Below are 18,496 nucleotides of genomic sequence, written 5' to 3' on the forward strand. Positions count from 1 at the left end.
CACATTACATGATAGGGCAGGCTCCATGTTTGGTTTTAGGATAGACAATTCATTTTCCTTTTAATTATTTTATAATTGTGTACAATGCATGAGAAACCGTTAAACAATATAGCCTGCAGTGACTGTCCTAACGTCCTGTCCTATACATTATATGGGACATTCAAATAAAGTTGACGTGCAGCGGCCGGGTTCGGGAACTTCGGGATATCCTACTATATAAATGCGCCACGTCTCTGTCTGTCTGCGTGCGTGTGTGTACGGTTGTAATGCACAATCCACATAACTCGAGAACCGTTTGACCCACCGTCTTCACATTCGACACACGCGTTCCACACCCCCACAGGGAGTGCAGTGCCAGGTATCGAGTCGGTCGGACCCACGGTTCTCCAGAACCACCACAAAAGGCTCTGCCAGTGGGCCTAATGAGGCCAACTCCTTTCACCTGGGCCAGGCTCTGCCAGTGGGCCTAATGAGGCCAACTCGTTTCACCTGTGCAATTTCCAGCCTCTGCCTCAGCTAATTGAGGCTCAAACAATCAGGCTCTACCAGTGGGCCAAATTGATTGCCAAGTACACTTTTCAGTTTGCAGTCTTCACACACAGGCACACAGGCACATACACAGATCTCCATGTGAGACACCGGCTGACAGTGAAAATGGGTGCTATGACAACGTATATTAGGTTCCCAAGTTGCATCGTTCCCAAGTAGGCCGGTGGCCGACTGCGACGGGCACGTACAGGTCTAGTCAGGATAATGAGGATATCATTGGCAGCTGTGAACACGTGATCAAATAAGCAACACATTAAACAAGCTAGATGATTTCAGGAGGAGAAAGACGGGAGAGTAGGAGAGAGGGAGAGATAGAGACATGCTTTTTTACTTCTTTGGGGGGGGGGGGGGGGGGGTTTGACCCGCCGCGCCCGCCCAGCGATAATTGCACTGAAAATCTTGACCCATCCGCCATCCCCGCGGATCAACCTGCAGGCAATGGGCCGGCCCGTGCATCACTAACGAATATCCCTCTTATCGCGAGGAGAGTAACGACATGGACATTTATATGCCAACGCATTGGGAGGCAGGTGGCGATCGCAGCCGGGAGTCGATTAGACATGGTGTCATTGTCATTTACAGGAGGGGTGAGTCCTCCTGTCACACATGCCTCATTGACGCGCGGGGCCATCTCGACACCCCCAGGTCGCTTGCTGAATACATTGCGGTGTCTCAGATCCTACTCCACCCCCCACCCCCTGAAAACGAATCAAACCCACCCTTGTCTGCTGCAACGTAGGCTATGTTACCCTAATATTGCTCCATTACGTAACACCCCCTTCCCCCTCCGGACATCACAGCATGGGGTGGTTTTGTTTGGCATCAATCTCAGACAAAAACAGACTAATGGGACAGCTGGTGTAAGTGGCTCACTCAGCAGCTCAGAAGCTGAATTGTACTCTTAAATTATGGGCTGAGCAGATGTCTGACCCACTTGGCTTGAAATGGCCAACGGAGCAGTTCAGAAAATGCCCTGAGTCAGCAGCCGATAGTCCACCATGCACGTGCATGGCCCTTATTGGAGCCTCTCGGCTGTACTCTGGCACACCTTTTGGCCGCACATTAAAAACGTTCCATGTTAATTTAAATGACCCAACTTTTAGGCTTTTCAGCAGTTCTGTGGTGGAAGGGGTTATAGGCTACGCTGCAAGCCTTAAGCAGTGGTGGAAAAGTACTCAAATGTTTCACTTAAGTAAAAGTATAAATACTGCAATATACAAATACTAAGTCCGGAATTCTAAATGTACCTGAGTAAAAGTACAAAAGCATTGGCATCGAAATGTACTTAAAGTACCAAAAGTAAAAGTACTCACTGCAGAATGTCCCATTTCAACCGTATTAAAATATTATGATAATAGCCAATCTACAAGCTCACAATGCCCATTATGAGCTTGTAGAGATCGGCTATTTTCAAATGGCCGAAATGTATATAGTGCTGGTTAATGTTTTGTAATAATTGTTTTGCCCCCACAGTGTAGTGGTTATGTTTAATTATTCTGTGAAATAGCACCACCCTGTGGTACCCCAGGGTTTCTTATTTTAATGTTTGCCTTGTGCTTGCAATTATAAATACAATATACGTATATTTCAGCTGTGGCTGTGCTGTCAGTCAAATGTCTCCAGCTCCAGTGTACTGCTGTTTGTCCCCTCTCTTGGACTAAACTAAAGTTTTCAAATAATTGTAGTGGAGTAAGTACAATATTTGCCTCTGAAATGTAGTGGAGTAGAAGTAGGCTAAACGTATTGGAAATTGGAAATAGTCAATTAAAGTACAAATACCTCAAGTAAATGTACTTGGTTACTTTCACCACTCGCCTTAAGTCAATTTAATGTTACCTCCAACAACACTGCAAAAGCCAACATAGGAAATGCATGGATTATTGATTACATCTCTGTTATGTCTGTGTTTTATCCTTTTGACATATACAATGCAATTATTGTAATAAGATTGTATGTAATTTATAATGGGATGAATCTAGAGTTGCAATACCCTCCATTGACTCCCCACTTTGCGTTTATGATCTGCTTGTATTAAACAATGTTAAACTCACCAACATTGCAGCTGTATCCTCTTTCAATCTGCCAAGCTTGTGTCATAAAAATCCACCATAGACATGTTATGAGCTACTTTCTGTCAAGACATTCTGTGCAGGTGATTCTTTCTGTGTTGGAGTTTGGAAGCACTCGTTTTTATTAAGGGGTCGCGCTGCTGCCTCCTGCATTATGTGCAAATGCGAAACAGATGGCACGCAGGGCCGTTCAGTAACTTATGACGAGCGCTTCCAAACTCCAACACTTAGAAAAGGTATCACTTGCACAGAAATTCTTGACAGAAAGTAGCTCATACAGGTCTACGGTGGATTTTTATGACACAAAAGATTGAAAGAGGATCATTCAAACTTGTATGCGTGGAGAGTCAATGGAGCGTATTGCAAATTTGCAACTCTAGATTCATCCCATTGTAAAAAAATCTAGAGTTGCAAATTGCGGCTACTCTACAGAATGCATTGAAGCACTCAGGATTTCAGTGTAGGTGATGTGTTTGCGGGGGTGGGGGTCCTCTGGCGCATGTGTGTTTTTTTATTTAGTTTTTGCACAAAGAACACACAGCCAACAGTCTGCAACAGCGTGTGTGCACCAATTTATTAACGCATTTAAGTGTGATCGCTGCCATCTACTAATATACATTTAATTTGTGAGACCATTACCATGTTCCACTGTCGGTTTATTAATAACATAACGGAGTCAAGTAATGCAACCTGCCTGAAACATTTAATTTATAGCTACACACTATACATTCCAATTGATAGACTTGCATTTCAGAGTCACTTATCACTTATCATGTATTGATTGGCCTCACATATTAATTATGTACCGTGGAATAAACTCACTGTATTTCATGTTATGTCAGAGTATGTAAAATGTCATATCCTGTGGGTCTGGAACTTCCGGGGACCCCCACACGTAGTTGCACCACTCTCTTTACACGGGTGTGATTTTTGAGGGGCGTTACATCTTTTGTCCCCACACTTCACAATATTTGCCATTGACGCCAATTTGTACATTTGTGACACAAACATGAAATGCCATTGACAATGAAATTTACGTCATATGTAGACGAGAAATGGGCTAACAAATCACATAAATTCAGTTGTTCATGAGATGATGTATATTGTGTAATGATAAGACCGCCCCTCACTTCACACTCGTGTGATTTTTTGTTGAAATAAAGACCATTTTGCATCTTCACTGCTCTGCCTGTGCCCGAGCGTTTGAAACAGTGTTGTTTTTGGCAGCAGATTTAGATTTTAGTTTGTCATAGTCTCTTGAATAGTTTTAATTTAGTTTTAGTCACATTTTAGTCACCTGGAATGTCTATTGTCTAGTGTTAGTCTAGTTATCATAGGATTTTAGTCGACTAAATCTACAGTTGATTTAGTCGACTAAAATGTGTTTTGTCGGGTCTTTAGATCGTAATAACCGTTTACACTTGCTGAAAATAGCCGATCTACAAGCTCACAACACGTCGCAGTTGTGAGAGATCTGCCATTTTCAGCATGCAACCAAGTGTAAGCTAGCTGGATCACTAGTCCCTTCCTAAAATTTTAGTCTAGTTTTTATTTGTTGACCAAAGTGTCAGTTTAGTTTTCATTTACCGGTAGTTTCCATTTAGTTTAGTCCAGACCATCAGTGAAAAAAGGTAGTCGACAAACATTTGTCTTAGTTTTAGTCGACGAAAACACAGTTTTGAAATGAGGGTTTCAGATGGGGGTCTGCGCCTAAATACATGGTCTTGGCACAATGAGGGTTTCAGATGGGGGTCCGTGGCCAAATACATGGCCTTGGTAGTTGGCACAATAGCGCTTGAGAACCACTGGTTTAGAAGACATTTGTAGAATGTGCCTCAGGTCTTCATGGGTTAATGGTATGTCAGATTCTCTATAAAATTATCTCAGATCTCCTGTCATGTTCTCACTTTCTCTATCACATCATGTCAGATTCTTATATAATCCCACTCACAACTCGAACTCTCGACAGTGGATGTATTCAATATTCCCCAAAGCGTTGACCCTGCCCAAATAAAGATTTGACTTGTAGCTCGGTATCGATTTTTAAGACGTGACAAAAGACATAAGGCTTCAGTTTAGCCTTCGCAACAGCCAGTGAGGTCTGCATGGCTGAATGAGGGTAGAATGCGCCACAGGCACTTGAATTAGTCACTTGAAATAGTGAAATATACCCAAGGTACTCAAAAAAAGTACTCAAACATACCCAAACATTTTCCACTTAGCTGGAGCACTCAAAATAGTGAAAATGTCAAGGCATCGTCATTTGATGCAATCAATTGTTTTTATTCACCTTATTGTGTCCAGAGAAAAATCAAGGAGGTGGTTTCCCGTCAAACAAATATGCTGTACAACAATACTGACAAGGTTGGCTACAGGTCCTTTCTCCGCCAGGTTCAGCCCTACAATGACTGACTCCTGGTCCTAGGCAGTGGCAGGTTGGTTGCCTGCTTATAAAGGCCAGGCCCCTCCCACTAGACCAAACCAACCCTGCTTGAAAACTTAGAATCCAGTTTAGCCCATATGTCCAAAGACAATATATAATTATCCCATAATGGTATAAACACCTTGCATTCCATTAACCATATTACTCAAAGTAATGTGGAGTGGAGTGTTCACATAATAACTCTTACTATTTAAACACAAAACCCACAGATAGTATGGTCCGCTCATGGACCAATCATGATTTCCCACTTCGAGTCAGGCCCCATATAAGGCCGCCTGAGCCACTCCTCTAGAAGTCAGGGAATACACTGTAGTGAAACAAGAAACCAAAGGCATACCCTTGATACACACAATCATACTATAATTCTAACAATGTCTGAGTGTGTGTCCGTCTGTGTGTGTGTCTGTGTGTCAGAAACACTGCCGTAGCTCCTTACTGCCTGCACCAACCACTCCCAAAAACATTACTCAAATGTTTTACTTAAACGTATCCATACTGCAATATAGACATGCTCCATTACAAGTAAAAGTCCGGAATTCAAAATGCACTCAAGTAAAAGTACAAAAGTATTGGCATCAAGATACTGAAGTACCAAAAGTAAAAGTACTCATCATGCAGAATGTCTCCTTACAAGTTTTCAAATGTATAAAAACTTGGAATTTTTTTTTGAAAATAGCAGATCTACAAGCTCACAATGTAGATCTGCTATTTTCAAATGGCCGGACTATATGTATATAACCCTGGCTGGAGTGGTGACTGGATGTTTTTTAATAATAAAATGTAGTGGAGTAGATACTCAAGTAAAGTACAACTACCTCAAATGTACTTAAGTATTGTACTTAAATGTACTTAGTTACTTTCCCCCACTGAGCATGACACTCTCAAACTGGAGAATGGAATAATAGAGCCATAACCACTATATAATTGCGACCATAGGTCGCATTTACTATTAAAACCTGCATTTCCATGTGTCACGTCACACCTCCATATGGTCACGCCTCGTGACATCACGCCTCCATATATGGTCACGCCTCGTGACATCATGCCTCCATCTCCATATATGGAGCTGAACTGTTCTGACATTCCATATGTTGTTTCCACCCCACCTATCCTTCCTCTTCGATGTCTCCCTTTTGACTGATGGAATTAGATTTATTGAGCAACGTTTCGGTCGTTCAGGCCTCCATCGAAACGTTAATCAATAAATCTAACAGTATGTTTTAACAGCAGGCGACAGACAGACGATCTAACAGTATGTTTTAACAGCAGGCGACAGACAGACGATCTAACAGTATGTTTTAACAGCGGGCGACAGACAGACGATCTAACAGTATGTTTTAACAGCGGGCGACAGCCAGACGATCTAACAGTATGTTTTAACAGCAGGCGACAGACAGACGATCTAACAGTATGTTTTAACAGCGGGCGACAGACAGACGATCTAACAGTATGTTTTAACAGCGGGCGACAGACAGACGATCTAACAGTATGTTTTAACAGCAGGCGACAGCCAGACGATCTAACAGTATGTTTTAACAGCGGGCGACAGACAGACGATCTAACAGTATGTTTTAACAGCGGGCGACAGACAGACGATCTAACAGTACGTTTTAACAGCGGGCGACAGCCAGACGATCTAACAGTATGTTTTAACAGCAGGCGACAGACAGACGATCTAACAGTATGTTTTAACAGCGGGCGACAGACAGACGATCTAACAGTATGTTTTAACAGCGGGCGACAGACAGACGATCTAACAGTATGTTTTAACAGCGGGCGACAGCCAGACGATCTAACAGTATGTTTTAACAGCAGGCGACAGCCAGACGATCTAACAGTACGTTTTAACAGCGGGCGACAGACAGACGATCTAACAGTATGTTTTAACAGCGGGCGACAGCCAGACGATCTAACAGTACGTTTTAACAGCGGGCGACAGCCAGACGATCTAACAGTATGTTTTAACAGCGGGCGACAGACAGACGATCTAACAGTATGTTTTAACAGCGGGCGACAGACAGACGATCTAACAGTACGTTTTAACAGCGGGCGACAGCCAGACCAATTTTGGTTTTATTTGGACCTCGTTCCATATAAAGATTGTGAGGATTTATCATCACCGTGTAATATTCACGGTCTGTGTGGATGCAGTTCAAATAAAAAGTGAATTAATCACGTGAAAAACTGACAAACAAACATGCAAAGTGAAAAATCGACATCCTTGCTGCCAATCCTCGCTGCCCGCTGACAAATACTGGTTGTCAATGCCCGTGTGCAAGTTCAGGTTGATTGTCGACCCACTGAGAAATGCAATGGGTGAGAACAAAGACTGACTGAGCTTTGTTCATTTTGTAGTAATAATACCAGTAAGACGCGCAAATGCGGGAAGCGAACGCAGCTGAGACCCTGCAGATCATGTCTGTCTGTCTGTCTGTCCCGCTGTTACTGTATATGTGGACCTGGCCCATTTTGTGCCCATATATGGAGCTGAGTGATTGCTGATGCAACACACTCCATATTTGGAGTGTATTTAGCTTTCTGTACAACACTTTGTAAACCTTGAGTTGAGAAATGTGCTTTATAAATAAAGTGGTTCAGATTGGAAACATTAAATATCTTCACTGCAAATAGCCAAACTAGAAGCTCATAGATATATTTTCTGCCAAGGTTTTCCCCACAGTATACAGATTAAATCTAATCATGTATAGCTCATAGTGAGATGATTGGACATTAAATACAAATCAAGAAAAAAATATCTAAGTGCTTTGCTTTAAAAGACAAACAAGAAAATGAAATCACACATACTGTAATTATTGATCAAAGAAAATCAAAGAAATTGTCTTACAAATGGTTGTATAGAAAAGATAGTAAGATACGTATATTTACAGAGATATGACTGTTGTTCAAAGACTTCAACAGAGCCTGCCCCTCATCTCTTTTTATGTAAGAGGGTGGACCATACTTTGGGAATATAATTTTAGAAAGGTTATAACTTATGCATATCTAGCAAAGCCTGTGGTAGAGGATCTGAGGGCTTGTGGAGCATGAAACAACAGGGAGTCTGTGATGAAAAAAAAAACAGAAGCTGAGAGCTTCATAAACAATTAGAAGGACATTGAAATCAACTTCAACCTATACTTGGAGATAAAAGCATGAATTAGAGAGGAATGGCCATACTTTCACAATGTTTCTCAGATAAAAGAAAGCTGGTTTTGGTCACATCATTTATACATATATTTTTTTTAATATAAAAAAATATAATTGATGTGAAAATTAATAAACATATGTTTAAAAAACAGAGACCTGCTAATTCTGAAAGTCTTTTAAAACATTTGCTTTGGGGCCAAATAAGATGTCTGTCTTATCTTAACTTAATTAATTGAGTTCATTAATTGATTGCCGACAGTCAGGTTCAGCAGAGTGTGTGAACAATTGTGTATAATATGAGTTTTAAATTGCACTTTGTCCTTTTGTACTTTTGATGCTTTGGTGTGACGCTGTAAGTGTGATCTGAAACCAAAAGGTAATTTGTGTGTTGTCGTGTTTGTGTCTATGCATGTGACTTTGCTGGGTGAATGCACGACCCTCATGCTTTGCCACGTGAGGGGCGGAAGTAATCTGCACAAGAGGTGCACCCCCCCCTGCAGAGTGCAGATGATTGGTGAAATGCCAGGTGTGGCGAACGGCAGCCAACTTTTCCAGAGCCGATTGAATGTCACAGCGCTTCGAGGAGAGTTTTTATGTGGTCCTTGTAGCAATGTAGCCTTTCAACTGTCCCACACTCGGAGCAGAAGTGTTCTTATCTTTCCGGGCTTAGCAGTATAGCGGTGCGGTAGACAGGCAGGGACTGCTTTATATGCTGCTGTTTCAATGTTATGATACTGTTAGTTTTCTTTATATATCTTTATTATGTCTATAAGACACAGTAGTATACAGACCAGAATGACAACATTGATTGAGGGAAAGAACAAAGACACATCAACGGTAAGGTCAAACGTGCAGTGGCCGATGTCAGACATGTTACACTTTTTATGTCATCAGTATCGACAATTATGTTGCTGATGTGTCTGGCTAACAGAATGGTTGATACTTTACCAAAAATGGCATAAGTGGATGAGATAAAAGTATTTTTTTTTATTGTTTTACACAAAATATTTGACCTAGGGTCCTAGGCTATATTAGTAATAGGTGGTCTAGGACTCTCCAAAAATTGGCAGCTGGTGGGCGCTTGCAGGACGATCAGTATTTTTGGAATATTGCCACTGACTGAGACCACAATTTGGTGCCTGTTGGGCGTAGTCGGGTGTGTCGGGGTGAAATCAGAGAGCGTCCTGAAGCACCAGTGTGCGTTGGGTACGATGTGGGAGTCATCTAGCCTGGTGTTAGCTAGACTGATAACATGGATTCACTCACACGTTCCTCCATGGAGGCACGTGCGAGTGAATCCACGTTAGTGTGGCTAACGCCAGGCTAGGAGTCATCAGCGCGTAGTGTACAGTGTTGGGTGTGTGTGGTGTGGGGTGCGGCCTGGAGGTGCCGGGTGTTAAAAAGGTTCCCCCGAGGGTCGAGGACCAGATGGCATGGATGGCATTGATCCGTTGGTGTATAGCCACCCGGATGAAGAGTTATTCGTCCATGCTGGAAGGACCTGCAGCCAGGATTCCGTCAAGGCAGAGGCTTTTGATGTGTGTGAGGCCCTTGATGGCCCCGCGCCTCATAGCGAAGGCATGCTCCAGATGGTCAACGGGGAGCCGCTTGGAAAATTAGCAAAAATGATGTCATGATCTGTTGGGTTCGCAGCGTTGAGGAGACCACTGGGAAGTGTTCGGCTTTACATTCCAACTTCAACGTTATTGTCACATTACACGTTTACACACCATGTATAATTATCCTCTCTGTCAGAGTTGCAGTTACATTGTTACAGGTGATATGATAACATTATTTGTACAAATTATATTATAGGCTAATGATTTTGTTTTTCTCAACAGAGCTTTTCAAAAGTGGAGAATAGAAGCCTCTCTTCCCCCAAATAATTAAAAATAAATAATATAAAAAAATAATTATGATGATAATAAGAATAAGAATGAATGTTGCGTTTGTAAAACGTGGATGTTTGGTTGCCATGGCTTGTGAGACAACAGCATAAAGAAAGACTATGCACGTTGTATCTCTGTTTCATCAGCGCTTCTCAGTTGGTTGGTTGCCAGTGTGGAGGAATAGAAATGGCAAATTGAATTCATTACCCCACCAGGAAAGTTTCATCACTTGACATGGCCGAGTCTCTCTGTCTGACTACTCTCAATCCTCTCAACCATGAAATATGCAGTTTGTGCAATGAACTGGCAACCACTTGAGGGCCTGTGTGCTTTCATTGACCATCAGAGGTGTTGTCGTCGTGTGGATGGGTGGGGGGTGGGGTGTAGTGTGACAAAGGATGAATGAAAAAAAGAGTAAGAATATATGAGGTACTGGCATATACTGTATACAAGGCAGTGGTGGAAAAAGCGTTCATAGTTTCACAGTTTTCACAATTTTGTGTTTGTGAATCATAGCGAAGACTTGATTGGCTGAGCATGGAATTTAAATGATTCGATTGGCTGAGCCAACTAGCCAAGTATGTATTGAGTATAAAAAGTGAGGGCAGAAAAGTGAAGACGCAAATTGCGATTAACCGACAATCACCAATATGTTCTTAATAAGAACATATTGGTGATTGGTGAATATTGGTGAATATTGGTGAATATGTTCTTAATAAGAACACATTGGTGATTGTCGGTTAAGGACTTCTTATCATGTAATGGAGGCAATACCATTTTCATAATGTACTGCCACCACGAGTAGGCGACTATAGGAAATGCACAGTATATATACCCCAAACCCTAACCTAACCCTAACCCTAGACACCCTATATACCCCAAACCCTAACCTAACCCTAACCCTAGACACCCATATACCCCAAACCCTAACCTAACCCTAACCGCACGTGGAAGCCATGCATGAGTATGAACCGGCAACAATTATGTGTCTTAACCAGCCACGTATGTCGGTGCCATGGGTGAGTGTTAACCAGCCACATAGGCTATGTGTCTTAACCGGCCATGTATGTCGGACTATTGCTACATCAGACGTATGCCCCCCACCGTTCCAAGGTTGCCGTATTTAACCCGGGGCGGGCGAGTGTGTTTTGGGACGAGTGTTCTTGTATTCGATCTAACTGGGGTTATATATATATATTATTTTTTTCTTTCTCTGCAGGCCATAGATGGATTTTATGGCATTTTAGGATCCATGGGACTCGTCTGTGTCAGCATGACGGGCAGGGAGTTGTATCTCACCGTCTTTCCTGGTCTACCAATCATTTCCCCTGGTTCTGAGGGTGCACTGGGCTTCAACCCTTGACGGAGGTGAAGAAGCAAAGCTGTCTTCAGTGTGATGGATTGTGGGTTTGATAAGTGAGCAGCATGGGCATTGTGCTTTAACTGTGGATTTATGGAGCAGCATTGTTCCGCCATACACAGTAGCCAACAACCAGTGGTGTAAGAAGTATACTCACATGTAAGTAAAGGTTTCGATACTACAACGTAGAAATTCTCTGTTCCAAGTAGGAGTCCCTTATTCAAAATGCACTTGAGTAAAAGTACCAGCATCAATATATACTTTAAGTACCAAAAGTAGGTTATCCTTTAATATAAAATTATCATTTGTATAAAGCACCTTGGGCTATACTATATACGTATGATGACACTACACACATAGAGTTTATTATTCTGTTTTCAAGATCGGGAACATTCAACCAAGTTACTCATTCTAAGATTACACATTTCTTGCATTGGAAGCTAATATTCTAAGCACTGATCCTGCAGCACCCCCTAGTGCTGGAAATAAGTAATAGAATTACCTGCATACAAAATGTACTATTATCAATATTGCAAGAAAAGGCAAAACAATGAAGTAAAATTAATGTTTTGTATGGGGGGAAAGCAGCAAGCACATGGCCTCAGTGTAACAAAAAAGAAAAGAAAAATAAACACATAGGCTTCAGTGGTGGAAAGTAACTACTTTTCTAAAGTACAATTCTTAGGTATTTGTAGTTGTAGGCTACTTTACTGTAGTTGTAGGCTACTTTACTGTAGTTGTAGGGTACTTTACTTGAGTATGTCAAAACTTCAGTACTTTTCTACTCCACTTGATTTCAGAGGCAAATATTGTAGGCTACTTTTACTCCACTAAACTTTACTAGTCTTTGTATATTTAGATTATTATGTCAAAACATACAGTAACCACTTCAGCCCTATATACATTTCGGCCATTTAAAAATAATCGATCTCCAAGATCACCAATTTTCAAAAGATGTTTATACATTTTGAAGACTTGAAAAGGCACATTCTGCATAATAAACTTTTACTTTAAGTATACATTTTGATGCCAATACTTTTGTACTTCCGGACTTTTACTTGTAACAGAGTATTTCAAAGTGTAATGCAGTATTGATACTTCTAGTACTTTGAGTACTTTTTCCACCACTGCACGCTGTACACCAAGCATTTACAAACACATGCAGTCATCTGGACCTGTCTATATACAGTACCAGTGGTTTTCAAACGTATGTCAATGGCAAATTCATGCATTTGCCCGCGGACCCTCATGTGAAAATATTATGTACCAGGGGGACTAATCCTTACAAGGATTTAGTGCTCTCCATTTTTTCCCATTAATTTAATGTATTTTTATAGCAGCATCTACACACGCTCACAACAACACGTTGTGAGCTTGTGGATCGGCTATTTCCAAATAGCTTATGTATGTCGGGTTGAAGTGGTTAAACAGATTTTGATGAAATATAGCTATATTTTGCTGTGGACGCACGCAAGGACCCATGGCTGACGGTTCCCCGGACCCCACTCTGAGAACCACTGCTCTATACACCTTTCATTAGGACCTGCTGCATTTCTATAGGCCTATAAGAAAACGTGGCGTCACACCACTGAAAGTAATTGCTGAAAACACGTTATACAAGTGCTGGTCGGGGTGTGGGGTCCCCAGTTCAAATGATTTTGGGGGGTCACACTCTCAGCCTGAAACGTTGGGGAAACCTTCAGTGTTGATTTTGACAGCAAAAATTTCATTTGATTTAGTTTTAGTCACTCTTTTGATTACATTTTCATGTAGTTTTAGTCACAATTTAGTCATCTGAAATGTTTGTTTAATTTTAGTCGACTAACTATAAGATTTTAGTCGACTAATTTGATTTAGTTGACTAAAATGTATTTTGCCGGGCCTCTGTGTCATCATAATGGCTGATTTTACACATGGTTACATGTTGAAAATAGCCTACAAGCTCACGCGTCCCTAACATTTAATCTAGTTTGTTGATGAAATTGTCAATATAATATATTTAGTCTTAGTTTTAGTCATTGTAGCTTAGTTTTTATTTCATTTATTTAGTTTTCGTTTTAATCGGCAAAATCAACCCTGCAACCCTTGCAGTAGAGTATAAATTTCCCACAAATTACCATATTTGACAGTTTATCCAATTAGTGAAGAGTGTAGAGACTGTGTCATTAGCAATGATGACTAATTAAAAAGTAATATTTCATTCAAAGCCTGTATTCTATTCATCAGGTGTGGATTGTGTGTGCAGTATGCTGTTTTGTCACAGTCTAATGTTGGCACGCATGAGTCACACATTCACACATGACATTCACACACTGACATGGAAGCAAACAGTGGCCTTAATGTGCCAGGTTAAGTGGTTGAGTGTCCGCCCTGAAACTGGGAGGTCGGGGTTCGATCCCCGGCCAGGTCATACCAAAGACTCAAAAAGTGGGACCCATATTGCCTCTCTGCTTGGCACTCAGCATCAATGGGTTGGATTGGGAGGTTCAAATCAACTAATGGGCTGCAGCTATATACACCGCTCCTTGGCTCACCGCTCCAAGAGATGGGTCAAATGCGGAAAACAAATTTCACTGACTGTGTGACAAATTGTATATATGACTTTTCCTATTTATTTATTTTTACTTTGAAGCAACCATATCATGTGAGGCACCAACCTGCTCATCGGCACTGCAGCTAGGGCTTCATGTCTTGCTCAAGGACACATCGGCAGGCGGAGCTGGAAGCCTTCCCTGTTCTCAGATGGTTGTTCGCTCTGATACCTCCTGACCCACTGCTGCACCTCGCTTACAGCATTTCACTGTGTATGATCTGCATTCAAGATTACACAGTATAAGGTTGTCAGTATTAGAACTGAACATCATGTCAAATGTCTCACCTTTAAGCCCTAACCACACCAAAGGGTCGAGACTCGAGACAGTTTTAGCGTTGATATGTCCTGTTGCACGTTAAAGTGCGTCGTCCCTAATGACTCAACGCATGGAATTCAATGGCCCAAACAACACCAAAGTGTCACGGTTTTAGCGTTAACTCCTTGCAACCGTTTGGACCCAAGGAGTTGCATGGTGACCCTTTGGTGTGGTTAGGGCTTTAGGCCTATATGCATATAGATCATCATTACACAAAAATCACACATTAATTTGCACGCAACATATTTTAGATGGTATCAAAATCTGCACCACATTTGAATAAAAACAACCAACTACCAAAAGAAACCAAAGAACCAAGGGAAATAATGGTATACAGTATAGGTCTACAAAATCCTACAGGAAGCTTTATGAGAATATATCTGCGTATCCTGCAGCACCCCCATGAGGAAATGTCGGCAAACAGCAGCCCCCATGCATCGTTTACAATGGAGATATCATAGCAACTGTATGTGAAACGCATGCTATGTAAAGATGAATCAACAGGACCCTTTTTTATGGCACCTGACAATTAATTAATTAATTAATTCACTCATTCATTAGTTCATTTCCCCATTCATTGTCTAAAATCCATGATGATTAATAAAGTATAGAATCGATGCATATCCCTCCAATGAAACCTATAGTAGGTTTTTAGTAAGTAAACATTTAAAAAATCACTTCTGTGACAATGGATGACAAGTTTTTCATTTTCCATTTCCATAAAACATTACACAAAAACAATACAAATGGTGCATTTATATAGCACTTTCCATTTTTATCCAAGGCACATGCACATTTTCACGCAAGACACCAACCTGCACATTGGGAGCAATTAGGGGTTCAGAGTTTTGCTCAAGGACACTTCGACACCAACTCTGGGGGAGCCCGGGATGGCGGATCGAACTTCTCCCAGCCACTCTATCCATGATTCACTGCCACCCCACAAAGTGGGCCTATGCATTCAACTCTGTAAATAAAAATAAATTAATTCAAAGCCCACCTATGCTAATCTGGCTAATATTACATCTGCACGAAGAAGTCATGAATGTTTCAATTATTCAAATTTTCTCCAAGGAGGACTATTATCAGATAAACATTTTACACCGCCCTGTGCTTTCAAACCAATATCATTTGACAAAACATAAAGGCTATGCTACACTGTCAAGCAGGTTTCAAGATTTTCTAATCTTTCTGAAATGAATGAAATAGGCCTACAGTATAGCTTCCTTGAAAACCAAACATAGGCTACTACTATCTTTGGAAAGTGGTAATGTCAAGGAGACCATACTATAACTAGGGCTGCAACTAACGAATATTTTCATAATCGATTCATCTGCCGTTTACTCACGGTGCTGTATACAACCAAAAGGGGTTTTTTGGCTCATAGGGGAACCATTTTGGTGCTATATAGCACCAATTTTTAAAGGTGCTATGTAGCACCAATCTTTAAAGGTGCTATATAGCACCAATCTTTAAAGGTGCTATATAGCACCTTTGTCAAATGGTGCTGTATATACTGTAGCACCAATTGTTAAAGGTGCTATATAGCACCAATCTTTAAAGGTGCTATATAGTACCTTTGCCAAAGGGTATAGCACCTTTAATGATAGGGGCTAAATAGCACCCTTTGCAGCACTATATTGTGTACACGTTAGTCATGCCAGATACCAGATTACTTAATATGCTTCTAAATCACACTTCTACTCAAAACATTCTAAATGGGGCTTAAAAGATTCAGAATCCTGTACTAAAAGCACATTCAGAAACACAATAGGCCTACATAACTTTTTCAAAACTCAAATGTATTCATTTCAGCAAATAAATTAAGTATAATACAAATGTCCTCTGTATCGTTACAATAAATAGATCACAATACAATTCATTGCTGTCAGAATCCTTTTTTTTCCACAAAGGATTCAAATAAAAAAATAGCTGATCTACAAGCTCAAAATGAATTGTAATGCATTTTTAGCTTAGTTATTTTATGTGAGAAATGAGGAAGGAGAAATCGCATCCACGGCCTCGGGAAATACAGTGACAAGACAGTCCGTCAAACTGCCTAAACTGACCATGGAGAAATTCACTGGAGATGTGAGTCAATGGCAAAGCTTTTGGAGTCAATTTGAGACAGCAATAGACAAAAACCACAGTGTTGCAGATGCAGTTAGTTGTGTAGCAAGCAACTCTGACAATAGTACAGTATTGACAGCTACCATTTTACCATTTGGATAAATGCACCAACGCAAAGCCAAGTAGCCATGCAGGTGCCTATTAGATGGGGGTAGGGTAGCACCCACAGTTTCACTAAAGAGGATATTTCCAGAGCACTTAACCTGCCAGTTATAGGTAAAGAAAAGTTGAATATGTATGTGTTTGGTTCCAAAACACCCCAGAGAATTACCTGCAGGAAAGTGAAGGCTCGTTTGAGAAATATTAAGAACAATCAACGCATTGATGTCCATTTATTGGAAACACCGAAGTTGAGCTCTTCTTTATGATTAAAGCGCCAAGATAAGGAGGGACTTGGAAGCAAAAGGAATTCCCATAGCACTGTCAGATCAGTTACGCAACTTTTGGGAAATTGAATCCCATGGAAGTGTATTCCAAGCCGTGCATATCCACGGATATCCCAAAAAAGGAACCTCTCTTGACACCTGTCACACGTGCATGATTACAGACAACAAAGCATGTACTCATTGTACTCTAACATAAAGAAATCATCACAAGAACTGTCTGTCACCACTAAGCACTGTCAAGTTCATAATGTGCTACTATCTAGTATACGTACCATCCATGAGTGTCTTACATTTACCGTAACCTTGCTAAAGAAAAGCCCAGCAATAAAAATATATCTATATATGTTTCCACTGTGCTACGAGTTACCCTGCCACTACAAAAAGTGACAGGTGCACACTGCAACACTGTTTCCAAATTGTTGCGAACGCACTGAGCACTTACTATGAGACCTAGCAGATCATGTCTGTCCGTGTGTCCGTGTGTTTGTCCCACTTTTGTGCCCATATATGGAGCTGAGTGATTTGTTTGTGATTGATGCAAGTGTCTGTCCCGCTGTTACGTCACCATGACTCAGCCATAACCATATAAGGAGTCCCCAAAGCAGCTATACGTCCAAAACCCAAATATGTACGAGCTGCGTTCGCTTCCCGCGTCTTACTGGTATTTGCGAACGCAGTGAGCACTTACTATGAGACCTAGCAGATCATGTCTGTGCGTGCGTCTGTCTGTCTGTCCGTGTGTCTGTCCCGCTATCCAAATATGGAGTGTGTTGCATCAGCAATCACTCAGCTCCATATATGGGCACAAAAGGGGCCAGTGATTTGTTTGTTTTTTTTCTTTTGTGCCCATATATGGAGCTGAGTGCGTTCGCTTCCCGCGTTCGCGCGTCTTACTCGTATACATATAGTGTGATGGGCTTGTTTTTTGTCCACAAAAACAACATCCCTAGTAAATCACACAGCATTGGGGCATTTGGGGAATATGGCTATTATAAGACATGCACACAGGCTATATAGAATAGTATTTAAACCACTAGGAGCTACTCCATCCAGACAGACGTCCTGGCAAATGTATGAAACTAGGTCCATAATGTGCTTCTCTGTCGTATATCATAGATAATATAGATAGATCATGCTGTTACTGCAGAACTAGTGCTTCTGGATGGATATTCGATATGGACAGGGAAGTATACACATATTGTACAGTAGGCTACAGTGCATAGCCAGGCAACTTACCTCCTTTCTTCAAAGAAGCCCAATATGACAATACAATCCAAAGGAGGATGACACTGGCCGGGGGAAGAGAGGAGGAGAGGTGGAGCTTCTTTTCCATCCACCAGCTGTCTAAAAAGCCGGAATGACGTCGGGCGTCAGCTTCCTCTGTCCGCGAAGATGTGCCGTGGCGTGCTGACTGTCAACAGGCTGCAGAGTCTGACCTGTGGGCAGCGCCGTCAATGCAGAAATTTAACAAAAAACAGTTGTAGCGGCTCCTAGCCAGCAGAAATATGACAACGCTCCAACTGATATCTTTAAGGTAGTTTTATTTTCCCATTGGACACCGTGAAAAACTGCAACACAAAAATACAAATATTCTCTTAAACACAATGAAATATG

General features: G+C 41.3%; 1 long non-coding RNA gene across 1 annotated transcript; it reads right to left on the bottom strand.

Moving 5' to 3' along the window:
- Positions 1 to 8,658: 8,658 nt before the first annotated feature.
- On the bottom strand, positions 8,659 to 18,143 carry LOC308326853. The gene is made up of 4 exons (XR_013965135.1): positions 18,119 to 18,143; positions 15,182 to 15,333; positions 14,115 to 14,268; positions 8,659 to 10,426 (listed from the first exon to the last, which is right to left on the bottom strand). It is a non-coding gene; the product is annotated as an uncharacterized lncRNA (long non-coding RNA).
- Positions 18,144 to 18,496: the final 353 nt, after the last annotated feature.

The sequence above is a fragment of the Protomyctophum bolini genome, assembly GCF_963924005.1.
Source record: "Protomyctophum bolini genome assembly, chromosome: 13".
Taxonomy (NCBI): Eukaryota; Metazoa; Chordata; class Actinopteri; order Myctophiformes; family Myctophidae; genus Protomyctophum; species Protomyctophum bolini.